Source organism: Ranitomeya variabilis, chromosome 4 (genome assembly GCF_051348905.1).
Source record: "Ranitomeya variabilis isolate aRanVar5 chromosome 4, aRanVar5.hap1, whole genome shotgun sequence".
NCBI classification, from domain to species: Eukaryota; Metazoa; Chordata; class Amphibia; order Anura; family Dendrobatidae; genus Ranitomeya; species Ranitomeya variabilis.
In genome coordinates, this window is record NC_135235.1 from 606,526,586 (window position 1) to 606,547,162 (window position 20,577).

At 39.1% G+C, this 20,577-nt stretch overlaps 1 non-coding gene and 3 pseudogenes across 1 annotated transcript; all 4 read right to left on the bottom strand.

Annotated features, from left to right (window-relative positions):
• On the bottom strand, nt 1–200 carry LOC143770668 (U2 spliceosomal RNA). Its single transcript, XR_013214692.1, has one exon. It is a non-coding gene; the product is annotated as a U2 spliceosomal RNA (small nuclear RNA).
• Nucleotides 201–6,197: 5,997 nt separating this feature from the next.
• On the bottom strand, nt 6,198–6,405 carry LOC143771305 (U2 spliceosomal RNA; annotated as a pseudogene).
• Nucleotides 6,406–12,578: 6,173 nt separating this feature from the next.
• LOC143771306 (U2 spliceosomal RNA) lies at nt 12,579–12,786 on the bottom strand (annotated as a pseudogene).
• Nucleotides 12,787–18,959: 6,173 nt separating this feature from the next.
• On the bottom strand, nt 18,960–19,174 carry LOC143771346 (U2 spliceosomal RNA; annotated as a pseudogene).
• Nucleotides 19,175–20,577: the final 1,403 nt, after the last annotated feature.

Here is a 20,577-nt window from a genome sequence, read left to right on the forward strand (position 1 = left end):
AAGGAGTGCACTGGTCCCGGAGATACTGCAATAACGGGTCAATGCGTGGAGTGGACAGAGCAAGCTCTTCTTCCATCTCCCTGTTCCAAAAATCCATTTAATATATGGTCCCCAAATAGGGGACGTATCAGATATTAAACTGATAAGAACAGATTTTTTTTTTTTTTTTTTTTCCCATCAGTCAATTTACTCTATAAGATCAGCTTGTCTTATCACTTGTATAAAAGTTATTTCTAGAGTAAACTTCATCATCTGGGCATGTACCTTTATTTGCATACATATATGCATATACAGTACACCTATTATACCATCATATACATTTCATACTAAAACATTCCATACAGAGAAGTGCCATACCTGCTCCGCTTTATCCTCACCTAGTCTCTTCTTGTCATATAAATACACAATAAAAAGCCTAGATAAAAGAAGTTTGACAGCATCATTTGGCAATACATCAGTTTTTTTAAAAACTAATAGATTCCGCACATCCCATATTACTTCCTTTAAAATTGTTAGGAAAACCCACACCACTCTTGCATTTTGTTGTCTGTCAAAATCCTGCCCGGTAAGAATAACCTCATAAGTCAGTTCATTAAACCCCAACAATTTCATCATAAAACCTCTTAATATTTTTAAAACCTGACACATATACCCGCAAGACCAAAATAAATGAGGTAAATCTTCAATCCCTTTGCATCCCTCCCTTGGGCACCCCTCAGCAATCTTCATCCCTCTTCTCTGTAAAAAGGCCTTTGTTGGCAAAGCTCCGTGTATAGCCAACCATACAATGTCCAATTGTCTTCCTGTTACCCCTGGGATTTTAAACAGCTTCCATATAGTAGCCGATTGAGCTGTATTCAGAAACGGAACCTCACATTGCACTTCCCCCTGCCTAAAGTGCTTTACCATTTTCTTTTTGTCAGGTAGTCCCAAACTATTAAAGCCTCTTGATTCATAGAACAACTTGACTACAACGTAAAAAGATGGTATCACATGAGATCTAGGTCGATTTAAAGTTAAAGTGCACCATTCCCATTTAGCCATCATTCCACCTGCCAGATAAAACATTAAATCCGCTACCCTTCCACCCCCTTTAAATGCTCTAAACGTTAACAATAAATAGTGCAAGCTCAAAAAAAACTCCAAATTTGGAAAGTCATAGCCCCCCAACTCATGTCTGCTCATTACTACTACTCTCCTAATCCTTTCCATCTTTGATGCCCAAAAAAAAACAAAAATTTTCCTTGTCATTCTTTTGAGCCACATTTTCCCAGGCGGAAAAATAGTACAAAAATATAAAAATAAAGGTAACAACACAGACTTAATTATTAACACCTTACCTTTTAAAGATAAGTTACGTAGCTTCCAAAAAGAGAGCTTCTACTCAATTTTACTTTCCAAGTTTTCAAAATTCTGTTTTCCTTTTAAATCTTCCTCAAAAACTGTTCCCAACACTTCAATATGTTCCCTCTGTATAACTCCATCCACTTTAACCGGAACTTTCTTCCCAAAATTGCACAATTGACATTTGCCCCAATTGACAGACATACCCGCCACTGCACAAAAGATCCTCAAATGTAAGTTTGCTCTATTTAAATCAGCCTGAGACCCTCCAATTAAAACCACATCGTCCATATAGCCCAGGGACTTAACCCTTTGACCACCACTCCCCGGAATAAAACACCCACCCACATGTTTATCTTTTTGCAAACTCAATAAAAAAGGTTCCATGACACATATAAATAAAATGGGTGACAAAGGGCACCCCTGCCTTACCCCCGACCTTACTGCAATTGAGGAACTTATATTACCATTAACAATTATCTGACTGCTAACGTTAGTGTACAAACATTTTATAAGCCCTAAAAAATTTTCAGGTATTCCCATTTTAGCTAATACCATAAACATAAAACGATGAGACACCTTATCAAATGCTTTTTCTAAATCGATAGATTCTAAAAGCAAGGGAAAATTTGCAGACTTTGCATAAAATATCATATCACGTAAAAGCAATAAGTTATCCGTCATTCTTCGTCCTGGGACCGCACAAGTCTGATATTCACCCACCATATAATGAATCACTTTGTTAATTCTGCTAGCCAAAATCCTGGAAAAAATCTTGTAATCGCAGTTTAATAGTGTGATAGGCCTCCAGTTCTTAACCTCCCTCCTATCTCCTTTTTTATAAATCAGAGTAACCACCCCTTTCCTCATAGAATCAGACAAAACCCCAGTATTAAAAATATAACCCATCACTTTCATAAAATGTTCCTTTAAAATTGGCCAATATAAAGAATAAAATTCCACTGGAAGTCCGTCACAACCAGGGGTCTTTCCCCTGGCCATACTATCCACCACCCGCTTCACCTCCTCCTCCGTAACATCCATTTCCAAAAACCCCACCTCCTCCTCAGGAATATTATTTTTTAAAACATCAACATACTCTTTGATTTCCTTATCCGTGGCAGCTCCATCTGCTCCAAACAAATCCCCATAAAATCTACTGATTTCACTAACCATATCCTCCCCAAATTTCTCCCCGTCAGAAGCCAGGACTGAAGTAAAAATCCCTTTTGCATTAAAATTTTTCTTAAAAAAGTACCTTGAGCATTGTTCATTTTCCTCTAAATGCAGCACTTTAGACTGATACAAAATCTTTTTCCCACGTTCCTCCAATCCCTTCTTAATTTCCATCTTAACATTATTCAGATCCGTCTCAACATCTACTCCCACACTTCTGAATTTATTCAAAGTCTCCAGCCTTTTTACCAATAATGCATCTCTTTCCCTCTTTTGCATAGCCCTCTGACACCCCACCCTCCTAAAAAAACATGCTATCCTTTCTTTAACCCAATCCCACCATATTGCTACATTACTAAAATCCTCCTGCTTGTTCACACAGGAGTTAAAAAGAGTCTTAAATTCCTGCAACACAGATTCTTCTTGCAACAAAACGGTGTTCAATTTCCACATTCCCCTGCCAAAGGCAATAGATTCTGAGACACATACTTCAGCGCACACCATTCTATGGTCAGAAAACACATTTGCCAAGTGACGGCATCTGCTAATTTTAACCCCTTCAGATACTAATATAAAATCAATTCTAGACTTACAAAGACCACTCTCAGCCACATATGTAAATTTATCTTTAGCGTCCACCAACAACCCTGCATCCTGGTAGCGCACATCTTGTATAATATTATTTAAAACATTAGAAGTGGCATCCAATTTAACCTCCCCCCCACTTTCACGATCCAAAACATTGCGTATGCAATTAAAATCACCCGCTATTATTGTAAAAATACGCCCTGGCATATATAATTTTAAGTTCTCCATAAAACTTACACGGGCTTGTTTCTCCACTGGAGCATACACATTAAAAATTCGACTCCTCTTCCCTAAAAACTCAAATTCTAAGATAATAAAACGCCCAGGAACAATAACCTTAAAATCATACACATTAATACTGCTATTTTTTAATAAAATCCCAACGCCTTCATTCTTATTACTGCACGCAGGGGACCAAAAACACTTACCATGGCTCCATTCACTCTCATGGGGTGTGCTCTTCAGTGCACACTCCTGAAGACAAAAAATATCCGCATGGATTCCTTGCAAATAATCAAAAACAGTAGCTCTTCTAATCTCTGAGCAAATACTCCTAACATTAATAGAAGCAACAGTTAAACTCATGATAAAAAGGAAAAAAAACAACACAATTCTCCTATCCATCATGACCATTTTGAAGACTACTACTTATATCCACTAACCTTGATAAAACTATCCACCCGATCACTCTCCAAAAATTCTATTGCAGGCGAACCCTGGGATCCATCCTCCCCAGCGCTCCCTGAAAACTCCAACTCGCCCTCCCCAGACAGTACACTATAACGGTTCTCAGTCTCCAAACATAACCGCTTAGAGTCCGAGCCCCCCGGCACTGCCTCCATATATGAGCTTGTCACCTGCCTCTGAGCCGGTGTTAAATCATCATCATCTGAACACCTGCTTATAGGGCTCACCACCTCAGCCTCCAACTCCTCAACCACAGTATTTATCATATCTTCCAGATTACTTACTTGCTGAGGCAAAACAACAGACCCAACCTCCTCCATCCCACCTGGTGACTCCCCTGGGGAACTCTGTACCTGCTCCATTGCTGGAACAGTATCCATTTGGTCTACATCCCCCCACTCAGAGTCGATGGGGAGCGCCACTGTAGCTCCATCCACTACCCCTTTCTGTATCACTTGCAGGAAGTCTCCCTCTTTACCAACATCAGCTGATGTTTCACCGGCAATCATAACCGTCTGCTGCTGTGTAACACAAGACTCCTCTTCAGTCACCGCCTTTCTTCTCCCTTCATCCGCTCTCACCACCTGTGAAAAAAGCCGGCGGCCATCTTTGGTGCGGCAGTTCCTCGCCATATGTCCGGCCACACCGCATAAGTCACATACCCTGCTAACAGTACATTTGGCGTCAGGGTGTTCAGGCCTGCCACAGATCCTGCAGACTTTGCCCTTACCACATTCCTCCTTCACATGTCCATATTGCCAGCAATTGCGGCAATACTGCAATTGTCCTTCAAAATAGCAAAACCCTCTCTCTCCACCAATAGAAAAAGTGGCAGGGGGGCACTTGAAACCGTGCAAACTTCCTTCTTCTTGCTTAAAAACAACAAAAAACCTCCGTTTGCCATTTCTCATCCCCCAAGAGTTTTTAAGTCTCTCGCCACCATGAATTTGCTCACAAAAACGACTTAAATAGGCTGTTATGACTTCATCTTTAACCCTTGGGTTGTACATGTGCACCACCAACATTCTTCTTATATCTTTAAACAAAGCCAACACTCTGATCTTCTCCAAGAAAGGGTTAGTACTTCTTATCCACCGATCCACCGCATTCACACATGCATTATAGCCATAAAGAGTCAAGTCATAAGTACCTTGATTTGGAAAGTCTTGAAGCACATCCACATCTTCCACGGTGAGTTTCAACACCTTAAAGAGAATCTCCTCCACGAAAACTTTCATTGATACCTCCTTCAGGAAATCCGGCTTCACTTGGAACCGTATAGTATCCTTCATGCCACGTCCCGCCATTATAGCACTGGTCCGCCGCACTCCGAACAATCGCCAATCGTTTTACTCAGGGTCCCCACAAAGGAGGACCCCAGAGAAACCTCCCAGCAAAGACCCAGTCAGGCTCCCCCAACTAGATCTTAGCCATGAGGCCGAGAAGCGATACTGAAGCCGCTGTGCCCCGTGGGCCGCACCAAGGCCTACCACCAATACCCATTGTGGAGACAGAGCAAAAGATTGCCGCAGGGAGGACATTTTCAGAAACTCTGGAGGCCTTCTCAATGACAGTTCTGCTGTCAATGACAGTTCTGCTGTGTATGTGTGTCTGTGTGTGAGAGACGGAGAGTGTGTGTGTCTGTCTGTCTGTCTGTCTGTCTGTGTGTGAGTGTTTGTTCAAGCTGTGCACGACGCGTTTTGAATCTGCATAACTCCGCCTACTTTGACCACACCCTCCAGCCAGCCCCATTGTGACAGCACATGAATGTTCCGTGCTAAGATTCTATCTACTGCAGGCAGCGCACCTGGTTGGTGAAAAGCATTAGAATGCTCACACACACAGGTGTAGATGGACAAGACAAGCCTATTCAAGATCAGCACAGGCACCATTTTTACTTATTTTTTTCTTTTAAAAATGCATATAATACAACGCATTGAAAAGCCGGTGGTCCACAAGAGGGAGACAATGTTTCAAAAAAGAATTCCTGCGGTCAGAAATGCAGTATGTATGGCAGAACTACTCATTGGATACTTCAATTTAAATAGCAAGTGCTGACAGACAGCAGGGGCCTAGTTTGGTAGCCGACACAGTATATTTGCAACACTGTAAGAAAGGCCTAAATCTTAACACACCTGTTGCAGCAACCAGTAAAGACAAATTGATTGATTGATTGATTGATTGATTGCATATTGAATGCAATGCAATGTTTGACAGACATAGGTGAAAGCAAGGCCAGGCAAGGCGCAGAAAATGTTGCAATTGGCCAGGAGAAATCAAACAAAATGCTACACTTGGCCTGAGAAAAGTGCTTCTTTGACCCTGAAATCAATTCACATAAAGGGTTAAAAGACAACTCGCGCTGATTTCAATTCAATCTGTTTTTAGAAACTGGATCAGAGAAGGAGTGCACTGGTCCCGGAGATACTGCAATAACGGGTCAATGCGTGGAGTGGACAGAGCAAGCTCTTCTTCCATCTCCCTGTTCCAAAAATCCATTTAATATATGGTCCCCAAATAGGGGACGTATCAGATATTAAACTGATAAGAACAGATTTTTTTTTCTTTTTTTATTTTTTTTTCCACTCAGATTTCTAATTAAAAAGTTTTATGTCTTCCATATTTCATAGGATTAAGACCAAAAACCAAGAAATCATCATCGTGAAACAAAAGTAAGTAGGAATATGCAAAAAACATTAAGACCGACATATTACAAATTAAGAATCCTATTCCATTCTTTCTGTCTCCATATTCGATCTGCTTCCTCTACTCCTTGATCTTTCCTATCCTTCCAATAGTATGTAAATAAATAACTAAGACCAAGCTGGATACAATCATTTACAGATAATACGGTCCTCTTAAACAATAAAATATTCCTACCTTTCCATAATGCCATTTTAGTCACAGAGATTATTAACCACACAATTTTAAAATCAATATTTCTTATCCCAATTCCATAAAATACTAGGTTAAAATCAAAAGACCTAAGGCCACTTAAAACACCCACCAAAGTACTAATCTTCCTCCATACTTGTTGTGCAAAATCGCAGTTCCAAAAGATATGTACACATGTCTCATCCTCTATACATCCATATCTCGGACACTGAGCATTTCTCACTAGCCCTCTCCTATGATTAAAGTCCTTAGTGGGAAGACACTTTTTAACAATACCCCATAACAAATCTTTCTGCTCGTTTAGCACAAAGGGCACATTAACACGTAGCCATATTTCTTTCGATACTTGGGATGAAAAACGATCTATTGTACTCGTCAACCTGTTATTCTCCAAAAAACTTAAAATTTTCCTATGATTAATTAAAATATCTTTTCCAACATTAGATAGATTAAACTCTCTTATAATCCTTTCTAAAATTAAATAATGCTCTGATGGTATCCAACTATGGGGTCTCTTCAGATCCAACACACACCATTTGTATTTCCTAATAAAAAAACCACAATTATATGTCATAATAGCCTTCAAATTTGAATTCCCCCCAACCAGAACATTAAAACACAAGGATAAATATTTACAAAATAAGAATCTCCTAATATCTGGGAAATTTTTCCCTCCATCCTCCTTCTTTTTATACAACTCTTCTCTTCTAACTCTTTCCATCTTTGCGCCCCAGAAAAAATTAAAACACTCCTTAATAATCTTCTTCATCACAGAGTTTGGAGGCATAAAAACAACGGCAACATATAAAATCAAGGGTAAAAGCACTTGTCTTATCACTAAAATCTTCCCCTCCATCGATAGGCATCTTAATTTCCACAGACTAATCTTTTTCCTTACACGCTCCAAGAGTGACTCCCAATTCTTCACATTTCCACAATTGGATGAAAAAAACACCCCTAAAATTTTCAACTCCGAAACCACTACAAGTCTACAGCACCCATCAATGTTAAAACCTCCAATTAATAAAACCCCTGATTTTTCAAAGTTAACCTTAAAACCTGAAGCCCCGCAAAACCATTCTGCCGTCCTTAAAACTCTGTTAAAACTCTTCATACTCCTCACAAATATTGTGACATCATCCATATATGCAACAAGTTTCACAGGCACGTTATTATTACCCGGTAAAAACACACCATCCACCACTTTATCATTTCTAATAGTACTTAAAAGAGGCTCTATTGCACATATAAATAAAATAGGAGATAGCGGGCAGCCCTGTTTAACCCCACAACACACCTTAATATTCCCAGATAAAAACCCATTAACAGACACCTTACTAAACGATGAATCATACAAACACTTAATACGGCTAATAAAATCACCCGGGCAACCAATTCTCTTTAAAACTTCAAATAAAAAGCAATGCGACACTCTATCATAGGCCTTTTCAAAATCAAATGAAATTAATGCTAATTCCTGTTCTCTCTCCTTAAAATCCCATATCACATCTCTAACCATTAAAAGCGAGTCAGTAATTTTCCTCCCAGGAACAGCACAGGATTGATCCTCCCCAATGACCATTGAAATCACCTTTTTCAGACGGTTCGCAAGGACTTTTGCATAAATCTTGTAATCAGTATTAAGAAGAGTTATAGGCCTCCAATTTTTAATAAGACTCTTCTCCCCCTTCTTAAAAAGTAACACAATCAAACCCTCCGCCCACGACTCTGGAATACAACAAGAAGACATCACTTTAGAAAACAACTCGAACAAATCTTCTTTTAAAATACTCCAAAAAGACTTATAAAATTCTATGGGCAAGCCGTCCATACCTGGGGTTTTAGAGTTCGCACAACTTTTAATTGTTTCCCATAGCTCATTTACCGTAAAAACACCATTTAAAAACTTCTTCCCCTCCTCGGAAAAAGAACACTTCAAATTATTCAAGAAATAATCCCTTAGAGAATCATTACTTGTTTTCTCAGAAAATAAGTCCGTATAAAAATCTTCCACTTTCTTAATCTTCCCCTCCAACTCAACTTCACCTTCTATATTCTCCATAAAATCTTTCTTCCCTACTATCTTTTTAAAGAAAAAATTAGAACATTTTTCATCTTCTTCCAAAGTTCTCACCCTAGCATTGAAGATTATCTCTTTACCTTTCTCATGTAAAATTTTCCCTATTTGACTTTTCACACACTCAATTTCTTCATCCAGATTATCCCCATTATTCCTAAAAGTATAAAAACAATGTAATTTTGCATTTAATAACCGATATTGTTCTCTCTTCTCTCTGGCTTTCCTTCTACCCACCTTAACAAAAAAAAGTTTAGTTTCTCTTTTAAAAAAATCCCACCACTTAAAAAAATCTTTAAAACACCTCTTTTTCAAACTCAGCTTCTTATAAAAAGTATGAAACTCTAAAATTACCCTTCTGTCATCTAAAAGAGAAGTGTTTAATTTCCAATGTGTGGATTGCCTATTTTCTAATTCCTTACAACCAGCAACACATCTTATCAATTTATGATCTGAAAAGCAGCTTGATTCTGATTTAAAAGAGTCACATTTAAAATGGGTAGATACAAAAAAATAATCGATTCTAGACCGGGCCCTATTACTTGCCCATGTTACTTCTTCATCCTTGTTTTTCCCACAAGCAACCCAGACATCTTGTAAATTGCAAGCAGATAAAACCCCATTTAAAAAAGCAACTGAACTGTCCTTTTTGTTATTTATATGACAATTAAAATCCCCACTAACAATAATCGGTTCTGACCCAGTTAAAAACAACTGTAAAATTTCAAATAGTTCACACCTTCTACTTTTAGCAGGATAAGCGTATACACAAAAGCACTTAATTGTCAAGTTTGATTTTTTAACCACCACTTTTAAAATCCGCCCTGGGTATATTTCCTCATAGTCCACAATCTCCCATTGTTGACTACACAAAAAACCAACACCATCACTCTTATGTTCATTTCCTCCTGAAAAAATAGCCTTCCCACTCCAATGCTCTTTAAGAAAATCATAATTAACAGACTTTCTCAAATTACATTCCTGCAAAAAAATAAAGTCCATATTTTCCAATTCTAAAAAGTTATATAAAGCAGCTCTTTTAGGTTCATTATTTAACCCCTGAACATTCAGGGAAGCAAAGTGAATCATCTTCGTGTATTAATCTTAGGGCGGTCCCCCTCGCCCTCATCTGAAGTAGTATAGGCTTCAATCACCAGCTCATCCGATGACGAACCGGAGACCTCAATGTCTTTTGCTACATCTACTTTGTCTTCTCTTTCAATGGCTATCACTTTCCCTCCACATATCCTATTTTCATCACCTTCTTCCACTACTCTTCTTTTCAGTGTCCCCCCCGAGCAATCCATCGGGTTGACAACACCCGACAGGTCCGCGGACAGAGACCCAGAAGTCAAAGGCTCACCTAAAGGTAAGGTTCCATCTTTTCCCTCAACAACATCCCCTGCTTGTATTTTCATATCATCTAATTTAGCCTCGCTATGCACATTCGCTGTTTCACTTCCTGGGGGACAACTCTCCTTCTCCTCACTCCCCTTTGCTTCTTCCTCCAAAACATCCTTCTTCTGATCTTCTTTCTTCGTTTCTTCTTTCTTCTTTTCTTCACTCTTCTTTTCTTCTCTCTTCTTTTCTTCTCTCTTCTTTTCTTCTCTCTTCCCCTCTTCTTCTAATAACTCTAATCGGTTCCTCTCCTCCTTTTTCCTTTTTTCTTCCTCCTCCATCTTCTTATACCTCTCTTCCTTCTTCTTCCTTCTCTCCTCCTCTTTTCTTTCCTTCTCCTCCTTTCTTTTCTTTTCCTTTTCCTCCTCCTCCTTTTCTTTTCCCTCTTCTACATTCATTCTTGTCTCTTCCACACCCTCATCAGCCTCCTGCCGCTGACCCTCAGGTGCTATATCCATATCTTCATCAACCTTCTGTTTGTTTTTTGGGCAATCCTTCCTCAAATGATCAGATTCTGAACATTGTGAACATTTTCTACACCCATCATCAGTATGACCATACTTTCGACATGCTCTACAATAGGCAGGCTGTCCCGAAAAAAATAAGTACCCACGGCAACGGTTTATAAAAACAACAGGCGGGGGCCTGGCAACACCACCCTCCTCCCGTGAGTCCTTTTTGAAAGATACCAGATAAGTCCGCTTACCATTCCATACCCCAAACTCAGTTCTTCCTTTCGCCTTCCCGATCACTTTTTCACAATAATTATAAAGAAATTTCTCGACCTCCTGCTCAGAAATGAAAGGGCTGAACATATGGATAGTCAGAAGTCTCATTGAAAATTGAAATGAGGGAATTACTTTAACTCCCTCAAATAGCGTATTCTCTCTATTTTCTTCATAGAGAGAAAAAACCCGCTCACACTGGGAACTATTCAATAATGTAACATCATAAAAGCCCCGTGAAAAAAAACTTTGAAAACAAAAGTACTCATCTCTCTCAATTTTCAAAAAACTGCAAAGTTTGTCATAAATAAAATTAGTATCCTTCTCTTGTCTGTATGCAGCAGACACCACAAACCGAATTGTGTCCTTGAGTGGATACTCCTCATAAAAATAGTCATTGGGGTTTGAGGACCCCCCACTCATCCTACCTCCAGTATTCCTCCTGAACTCCATCTCCGACTCTTTTCTTCTTTCCACAGATGAAATAAGGAAAATTGAAGAAAAATACTCCTTCGATCGCCAAACGTCCCTGGATTCCAATCCTCCTTCAAACCGACCACCACTCCACGAAGAAAAACCGTCCACCAGCGAAAAAAGGTACTGCAGCTTCTGAACCGACTCCCAATAGCAGCAATGGATATCTCCAAGAGGCCAAGAGTCAGAACTTCCACTACATACACCTTTAGCCTAAAGGCAAGACCTACACTTGATCTTAGCCAAAAGGCCGAGAAGCGATACTGAAGCCGCTGTGCCCCGTGGGCCGCACCAAGGCCTACCACCAATACCCATTGTGGAGACAGAGCAAAAGATTGCCGCAGGGAGGACATTTTCAGAAACTCTGGAGGCCTTCTCAATGACAGTTCTGCTGTCAATGACAGTTCTGCTGTGTATGTGTGTCTGTGTGTGAGAGACGGAGAGCGTGTGTGTCTGTCTGTCTGTCTGTCTGTGTGTGAGTGTTTGTTCAAGCTGTGCACGACGCGTTTTGAATCTGCATAACTCCGCCTACTTTGACCACACCCTCCAGCCAGCCCCATTGTGACAGCACATGAATGTTCCGTGCTAAGATTCTATCTACTGCAGGCAGCGCACCTGGTTGGTGAAAAGCATTAGAATGCTCACACACACAGGTGTAGATGGACAAGACAAGCCTATTCAAGATCAGCACAGGCACCATTTTTACTTATTTTTTTCTTTTAAAAATGCATATAATACAACGCATTGAAAAGCCGGTGGTCCACAAGAGGGAGACAATGTTTCAAAAAAGAATTCCTGCGGTCAGAAATGCAGTATGTATGGCAGAACTACTCATTGGATACTTCAATTTAAATAGCAAGTGCTGACAGACAGCAGGGGCCTAGTTTGGTAGCCGACACAGTATATTTGCAACACTGTAAGAAAGGCCTAAATCTTAACACACCTGTTGCAGCAACCAGTAAAGACAAATTGATTGATTGATTGATTGATTGATTGATTGCATATTGAATGCAATGCAATGTTTGACAGACATAGGTGAAAGCAAGGCCAGGCAAGGCGCAGAAAATGTTGCAATTGGCCAGGAGAAATCAAACAAAATGCTACACTTGGCCTGAGAAAAGTGCTTCTTTGACCCTGAAATCAATTCACATAAAGGGTTAAAAGACAACTCGCGCTGATTTCAATTCAATCTGTTTTTAGAAACTGGATCAGAGAAGGAGTGCACTGGTCCCGGAGATACTGCAATAACGGGTCAATGCGTGGAGTGGACAGAGCAAGCTCTTCTTCCATCTCCCTGTTCCAAAAATCCATTTAATATATGGTCCCCAAATAGGGGACGTATCAGATATTAAACTGATAAGAACAGATTTTTTTTTCTTTTTTTATTTTTTTTTCCACTCAGATTTCTAATTAAAAAGTTTTATGTCTTCCATATTTCATAGGATTAAGACCAAAAACCAAGAAATCATCATCGTGAAACAAAAGTAAGTAGGAATATGCAAAAAACATTAAGACCGACATATTACAAATTAAGAATCCTATTCCATTCTTTCTGTCTCCATATTCGATCTGCTTCCTCTACTCCTTGATCTTTCCTATCCTTCCAATAGTATGTAAATAAATAACTAAGACCAAGCTGGATACAATCATTTACAGATAATACGGTCCTCTTAAATAATAAAATATTCCTACCTTTCCATAATGCCATTTTAGTCACAGAGATTATTAACCACACAATTTTAAAATCAATATTTCTTATCCCAATTCCATAAAATACTAGGTTAAAATCAAAAGACCTAAGGCCACTTAAAACACCCACCAAAGTACTAATCTTCCTCCATACTTGTTGTGCAAAATCGCAATTCCAAAAGATATGTACACATGTCTCATCCTCTATACATCCATATCTCGGACACTGAGCATTTCTCACTAGCCCTCTCCTATGATTAAAGTCCTTAGTGGGAAGACACTTTTTAACAATACCCCATAACAAATCTTTCTGCTCGTTTAGCACAAAGGGCACATTAACACGTAGCCATATTTCTTTCGATACTTGGGATGAAAAACGATCTATTGTACTCGTCAACCTGTTATTCTCCAAAAAACTTAAAATTTTCCTATGATTAATTAAAATATCTTTTCCAACATTAGATAGATTAAACTCTCTTATAATCCTTTCTAAAATTAAATAATGCTCTGATGGTATCCAACTATGGGGTCTCTTCAGATCCAACACACACCATTTGTATTTCCTAATAAAAAAACCACAATTATATGTCATAATAGCCTTCAAATTTGAATTCCCCCCAACCAGAACATTAAAACACAAGGATAAATATTTACAAAATAAGAATCTCCTAATATCTGGGAAATTTTTCCCTCCATCCTCCTTCTTTTTATACAACTCTTCTCTTCTAACTCTTTCCATCTTTGCGCCCCAGAAAAAATTAAAACACTCCTTAATAATCTTCTTCATCACAGAGTTTGGAGGCATAAAAACAACGGCAACATATAAAATCAAGGGTAAAAGCACTTGTCTTATCACTAAAATCTTCCCCTCCATCGATAGGCATCTTAATTTCCACAGACTAATCTTTTTCCTTACACGCTCCAAGAGTGACTCCCAATTCTTCACATTTCCACAATTGGATGAAAAAAACACCCCTAAAATTTTCAACTCCGAAACCACTACAAGTCTACAGCACCCATCAATGTTAAAACCTCCAATTAATAAAACCCCTGATTTTTCAAAGTTAACCTTAAAACCTGAAGCCCCACAAAACCATTCTGCCGTCCTTAAAACTCTGTTAAAACTCTTCATACTCCTCACAAATATTGTGACATCATCCATATATGCAACAAGTTTCACAGGCACGTTATTATTACCCGGTAAAAACACACCATCCACCACTTTATCATTTCTAATAGTACTTAAAAGAGGCTCTATTGCACATATAAATAAAATAGGAGATAGCGGGCAGCCCTGTTTAACCCCACAACACACCTTAATATTCCCAGATAAAAACCCATTAACAGACACCTTACTAAACGATGAATCATACAAACACTTAATACGGCTAATAAAATCACCCGGGCAACCAATTCTCTTTAAAACTTCAAATAAAAAGCAATGCGACACTCTATCATAGGCCTTTTCAAAATCAAATGAAATTAATGCTAATTCCTGTTCTCTCTCCTTAAAATCCCATATCACATCTCTAACCATTAAAAGCGAGTCAGTAATTTTCCTCCCAGGAACAGCACAGGATTGATCCTCCCCAATGACCATTGAAATCACCTTTTTCAGACGGTTCGCAAGGACTTTTGCATAAATCTTGTAATCAGTATTAAGAAGAGTTATAGGCCTCCAATTTTTAATAAGACTCTTCTCCCCCTTCTTAAAAAGTAACACAATCAAACCCTCCGCCCACGACTCTGGAATACAACAAGAAGACATCACTTTAGAAAACAACTCGAACAAATCTTCTTTTAAAATACTCCAAAAAGACTTATAAAATTCTATGGGCAAGCCGTCCATACCTGGGGTTTTAGAGTTCGCACAACTTTTAATTGTTTCCCATAGCTCATTTACCGTAAAAACACCATTTAAAAACTTCTTCCCCTCCTCGGAAAAAGAACACTTCAAATTATTCAAGAAATAATCCCTTAGAGAATCATTACTTGTTTTCTCAGAAAATAAGTCCGTATAAAAATCTTCCACTTTCTTAATCTTCCCCTCCAACTCAACTTCACCTTCTATATTCTCCATAAAATCTTTCTTCCCTACTATCTTTTTAAAGAAAAAATTAGAACATTTTTCATCTTCTTCCAAAGTTCTCACCCTAGCATTGAAGATTATCTCTTTACCTTTCTCATGTAAAATTTTCCCTATTTGACTTTTCACACACTCAATTTCTTCATCCAGATTATCCCCATTATTCCTAAAAGTATAAAAACAATGTAATTTTGCATTTAATAACCGATATTGTTCTCTCTTCTCTCTGGCTTTCCTTCTACCCACCTTAACAAAAAAAAGTTTAGTTTCTCTTTTAAAAAAATCCCACCACTTAAAAAAATCTTTAAAACACCTCTTTTTCAAACTCAGCTTCTTATAAAAAGTATGAAACTCTAAAATTACCCTTCTGTCATCTAAAAGAGAAGTGTTTAATTTCCAATGTGTGGATTGCCTATTTTCTAATTCCTTACAACCAGCAACACATCTTATCAATTTATGATCTGAAAAGCAGCTTGATTCTGATTTAAAAGAGTCACATTTAAAATGGGTAGATACAAAAAAATAATCGATTCTAGACCGGGCCCTATTACTTGCCCATGTTACTTCTTCATCCTTGTTTTTCCCACAAGCAACCCAGACATCTTGTAAATTGCAAGCAGATAAAACCCCATTTAAAAAAGCAACTGAACTGTCCTTTTTGTTATTTATATGACAATTAAAATCCCCACTAACAATAATCGGTTCTGACCCAGTTAAAAACAACTGTAAAATTTCAAATAGTTCACACCTTCTACTTTTAGCAGGATAAGCGTATACACAAAAGCACTTAATTGTCAAGTTTGATTTTTTAACCACCACTTTTAAAATCCGCCCTGGGTATATTTCCTCATAGTCCACAATCTCCCATTGTTGACTACACAAAAAACCAACACCATCACTCTTATGTTCATTTCCTCCTGAAAAAATAGCCTTCCCACTCCAATGCTCTTTAAGAAAATCATAATTAACAGACTTTCTCAAATTACATTCCTGCAAAAAAATAAAGTCCATATTTTCCAATTCTAAAAAGTTATATAAAGCAGCTCTTTTAGGTTCATTATTTAACCCCTGAACATTCAGGGAAGCAAAGTGAATCATCTTCGTGTATTAATCTTAGGGCGGTCCCCCTCGCCCTCATCTGAAGTAGTATAGGCTTCAATCACCAGCTCATCCGATGACGAACCGGAGACCTCAATGTCTTTTGCTACATCTACTTTGTCTTCTCTTTCAATGGCTATCACTTTCCCTCCACATATCCTATTTTCATCACCTTCTTCCACTACTCTTCTTTTCAGTGTCCCCCCCGAGCAATCCATCGGGTTGACAACACCCGACAGGTCCGCGGACAGAGACCCAGAAGTCAAAGGCTCACCTAAAGGTAAGGTTCCATCTTTTCCCTCAACAACATCCCCTGCTTGTATTTTCATATCATCTAATTTAGCCTCGCTATGCACATTCGCTGTTTCACTTCCTGGGGGACAACTCTCCTTCTCCTCACTCCCCTTTGCTTCTTCCTCCAAAACATCCTTCTTCTGATCTTCTTTCTTCGTTTCTTCTTTCTTCTTTTCTTCACTCTTCTTTTCTTCTCTCTTCTTTTCTTCTCTCTTCTTTTCTTCTCTCTTCCCCTCTTCTTCTAATAACTCTAATCGGTTCCTCTCCTCCTTTTTCCTTTTTTCTTCCTCCTCCATCTTCTTATACCTCTCTTCCTTCTTCTTCCTTCTCTCCTCCTCTTTTCTTTCCTTCTCCTCCTTTCTTTTCTTTTCCTTTTCCTCCTCCTCCTTTTCTTTTCCCTCTTCTACATTCATTCTTGTCTCTTCCACACCCTCATCAGCCTCCTGCCGCTGACCCTCAGGTGCTATATCCATATCTTCATCAACCTTCTGTTTGTTTTTTGGGCAATCCTTCCTCAAATGATCAGATTCTGAACATTGTGAACATTTTCTACACCCATCATCAGTATGACCATACTTTCGACATGCTCTACAATAGGCAGGCTGTCCCGAAAAAAATAAGTACCCACGGCAACGGTTTATAAAAACAACAGGCGGGGGCCTGGCAACACCACCCTCCTCCCGTGAGTCCTTTTTGAAAGATACCAGATAAGTCCGCTTACCATTCCATACCCCAAACTCAGTTCTTCCTTTCGCCTTCCCGATCACTTTTTCACAATAATTATAAAGAAATTTCTCGACCTCCTGCTCAGAAATGAAAGGGCTGAACATATGGATAGTCAGAAGTCTCATTGAAAATTGAAATGAGGGAATTACTTTAACTCCCTCAAATAGCGTATTCTCTCTATTTTCTTCATAGAGAGAAAAAACCCGCTCACACTGGGAACTATTCAATAATGTAACATCATAAAAGCCCCGTGAAAAAAAACTTTGAAAACAAAAGTACTCATCTCTCTCAATTTTCAAAAAACTGCAAAGTTTGTCATAAATAAAATTAGTATCCTTCTCTTGTCTGTATGCAGCAGACACCACAAACCGAATTGTGTCCTTGAGTGGATACTCCTCATAAAAATAGTCATTGGGGTTTGAGGACCCCCCACTCATCCTACCTCCAGTATTCCTCCTGAACTCCATCTCCGACTCTTTTCTTCTTTCCACAGATGAAATAAGGAAAATTGAAGAAAAATACTCCTTCAATCGCCAAACGTCCCTGGATTCCAATCCTCCTTCAAACCGACCACCACTCCACGAAGAAAAACCGTCCACCAGCGAAAAAAGGTACTGCAGCTTCTGAACCGACTCCCAATAGCAGCAATGGATATCTCCAAGAGGCCAAGAGTCAGAACTTCCACTACATACACCTTTAGCCTAAAGGCAAGACCTACACTTGATCTTAGCCAAAAGGCCGAGAAGCGATACTGAAGCCGCTGTGCCCCGTGGGCCGCACCAAGGCCTACCACCAATACCCATTGTGGAGACAGAGCAAAAGATTGCCGCAGGGAGGACATTTTCAGAAACTCTGGAGGCCTTCTCAATGACAGTTCTGCTGTCAATGACAGTTCTGCTGTGTATGTGTGTCTGTGTGTGAGAGACAGAGAGTGTGTGTGTCTGTCTGTCTGTCTGTCTGTGTGTGAGTGTTTGTTCAAGCTGTGCACGACGCGTTTTGAATCTGCATAACTCCGCCTACTTTGACCACACCCTCCAGCCAGCCCCATTGTGACAGCACATGAATGTTCCGTGCTAAGATTCTATCTACTGCAGGCAGCGCACCTGGTTGGTGAAAAGCATTAGAATGCTCACACACACAGGTGTAGATGGACAAGACAAGCCTATTCAAGATCAGCACAGGCACCATTTTTACTTATTTTTTTCTTTTAAAAATGCATATAATACAACGCATTGAAAAGCCGGTGGTCCACAAGAGGGAGACAATGTTTCAAAAAAGAATTCCTGCGGTCAGAAATGCAGTATGTATGGCAGAACTACTCATTGGATACTTCAATTTAAATAGCAAGTGCTGACAGACAGCAGGGGCCTAGTTTGGTAGCCGACACAGTATATTTGCAACACTGTAAGAAAGGCCTAAATCTTAACACACCTGTTGCAGCAACCAGTAAAGACAAATTGATTGATTGATTGATTGATTGATTGATTGCATATTGAATGCAATGCAATGTTTGACAGACATAGGTGAAAGCAAGGCCAGGCAAGGCGCAGAAAATGTTGCAATTGGCCAGGAGAAATCAAACAAAATGCTACACTTGGCCTGAGAAAAGTGCTTCTTTGACCCTGAAATCAATTCACATAAAGGGTTAAAAGACAACTCGCGCTGATTTCAATTCAATCTGTTTTTAGAAACTGGATCAGAGAAGGAGTGCACTGGTCCCGGAGATACTGCAATAACGGGTCAATGCGTGGAGTGGACAGAGCAAGCTCTTCTTCCATCTCCCTGTTCCAAAAATCCATTTAATATATGGTCCCCAAATAGGGGACGTATCAGATATTAAACTGATAAGAACAGATTTTTTTTTTTTTTTTTTTTTTTTTTTTTAACCATTCAGGTTAGTTTTATAGCAAACAGTATGATACCACTCAAAAGTTTGCTAAGTAAAACATATCATCATCATGGTTCTATTTATTCAGCAAAAATGTAACAAAAATATACACAGTTAACATCCTGCATAAATTCAGAAAATTAGTTACACAACAAGACCTTACTGATATTTGATAAGGTAATGCCACTTCTTAAACTTCCAAATACCCTCGGCATCTGTACCACCACCGCCTCTGCTGCCCAACTTGTATATTAGGTACAACCTAGAAAGAATTAATCTGACACACTCATTCACAGATAAAGATTTCCTCCTAAACAAACCAAGATTCCTTACATCCCACAAGCTCTCCATCACGCACACCATAATTAACCACAACACCCTATCCTTTACCCGGCTACAAGCACCGATACCAAACATCGCCACACGCCAATCAATGAAATTCACACCAGCCAAACTTTTACACAATCCACCCACACACTTCCATACACTGTAAGCAAAGTCACAATCCCACATAACATGCCTCACAGTCTCACAACCCCCACATCCCACTCTTGGACACACATCGGTTCTAATCAACTCTCTTCTCTTCTGCACATCTCTCACAGGTAAAATATTATGCAAACACATCCATACCACATCCTTCTGCTTATTTGACATCCCGTACGTATCTAACTTTTTCCAAGCATCAGAAACCTCATTCCCTCTCAGCCCAACTATATCACACTCAACCTCATTTACGTTGATTCTTTTTGCCACCTTCTTAGTTTCCCTGAACTCATTCATCGGCACACTCAACAAATCATGCTTCCTCACAAACTTCTCAATCACCTCATACCAAATAGGGCACTTAAAAGCCACTGGGACACTCGCGTCTCTCTTCCTCCAACATAAACCATACAGCATCCAACCAGCAGAATATTTCGCCATATACGCCCCTTTATTCCCTTTACCCAACAAAACAACAACCGCTTTAATATAATTGAGACCTAAAAAAATCTCAATATTAGGGAAGGCCAAACCACCATGCTGACAAGCCTTATAAAGGCTCTCCCTTTTCAACTTCTCCATCTTGCTACTCCACAGAAAAGTAAAAACCAACTTCTCCACTCTTTTAATTTCCCTGTAAGAGGAAGGAAAAACAATCGCCACATAAAGTAAAATGGGGAGAATCACAGCCTTTATAATCAAAACTTTACCACGCAGAGTCAAATCTCTCATACGCCAAAAATTCAATTTTCGCTCGACCCGCATACCACACTCCTCCCAACTCTCTTTCCCTTTTAAGTCATCATTAAATAAAACACCCAAAATCTTAATCGCACCCTCTTCACATTTTACACCATCCATACAAATACTATTATCCCCAAAGCATTTAAAACTGCATTTATTCCAATTTACCCTAAAACCAGACGCACCACAGAAAAAATCCAAA